This window comes from Haliaeetus leucocephalus, unplaced genomic scaffold (assembly GCF_000737465.1).
Source record: "Haliaeetus leucocephalus isolate CR32 unplaced genomic scaffold, Haliaeetus_leucocephalus-4.0 Scaffold848, whole genome shotgun sequence".
Classification (NCBI taxonomy): Eukaryota; Metazoa; Chordata; class Aves; order Accipitriformes; family Accipitridae; genus Haliaeetus; species Haliaeetus leucocephalus.
Genome location: NW_010973284.1, coordinates 15,953,323 through 15,954,743, shown reverse-complemented (window position 1 = coordinate 15,954,743; position 1,421 = coordinate 15,953,323).

The window sequence follows — 1,421 nt, the reverse complement described above, 5'->3', positions numbered from 1 at the left end:
TCCGAGGTACAATATATCTTCGCCTGGATTAGACGGCGAGTCTGTTGGCACAGTGTAAATGTCAAGCAGCAGCTTTTAATAAAGGGATGTTCAGACTGTTAAATTTCACAGTACAACGGGCTCGGCCCCTCCCGGCCCCCTCCGCCCCCCCCCCCGCCCCGAGCTGCGAGGCTGCCACTGAGCCAACACGACTGCGCACCAAAATCCGAGTGGGGAGAAACCCACCCCGGGGCCGGGATGCCGCGCCCTGCCAGCCCCGACTGCTTTGCGGAGGGACCCCCGGCGCCCCGCACCCCGCTCCTCGGGGTCCCCCTCGGTGGGACGGGGGCTTCCCGTCGGGGGCCGAGGCGGCAGTTGCAGCTCCGTGCCAGCCCCTTCCCGGCTCCCTGGGGCCGGAGCTCGGGGCCGGTCCGTGGTGCCTCGGCCGGGGCCGCTCCCCCGGGCAGGGACCGGCTGGCGAGCCGGCACCCCCGGCCCGGCACATGATGCCCCGGCCCGGCCGCTCGCTGCCCCCAGCCGGCCATTGATTAGCGCTCAAAGTGCCGCTCTAATTAGCTGCCTGCTAATTAACGAGCGGGGGCCCGTCCGACTCCTCTGAGTGGCACCTTCGCTCATCGCTTTGATTCGGCTGTTGCTGATTTATTGGGGGGGGAGCTCCGTGGCTTTGCCCGCAGTCAGACGGGAGGGAGGAGATGGGAAAGGGGGGTCACCCAGCCAGGGGCTGCGGTGACACGGGGCTGCAGCTGTCCCGCATCCAGCCGCGGCCTCAACAAGTGCAAGGGGAGTCCCGCTGCCCTCCGCGCCCGCGGACCGTGCCCGTAGGAGGTGGAAGGCCTTTTGCGTGCGCTGCTCCCGCCGGTGGAGCAGGGGAGGCCGAGGCTGTCGGCGCTGCGGGCGGCGGCGAGGCCCGGCCGGGACCGGAGCAGCTGCCCCGGCCGAGCCTCGCCGCCGCTTTCCCCCAGAATATTTCTGCACAATGGAGTCGAGGATTAAAAAATAGGAGGAAGGAAATGAAAGGTGTTCACTCTTCAGGAACATGACTTTAAGCCCTAAATCCCGATCCCGGGACGGGGAAGTGTATTGTGAGTTAAAGGATTATGCTGGTGTAACATATTACCCCGGATCCCGCATTCCCCTAGGGATAATTAGGACATACTTTTGGTAGATTGCGAACCAAGACGGCAGGATAAATACGGCCGCCACGGGCTGCTTCCCTGCTGCAGGAAACCTGCCTATGCGTTTGCAGGTATCTAAATATTTTTCCCCTTTCTCCCGTTCTCTCGTTTTGCTCCTCGGTTTTCCCCCTTCTTCTTCTGTCCCCGTTTCCTCTCCTTGTTCCTTCAAGCGCCCCGATCTGTAGGGACGTGCTGGCAGGAGGTCACCCCGCCGTGCCGCCAACGCCGCTCGCACCGGGGCCTCCG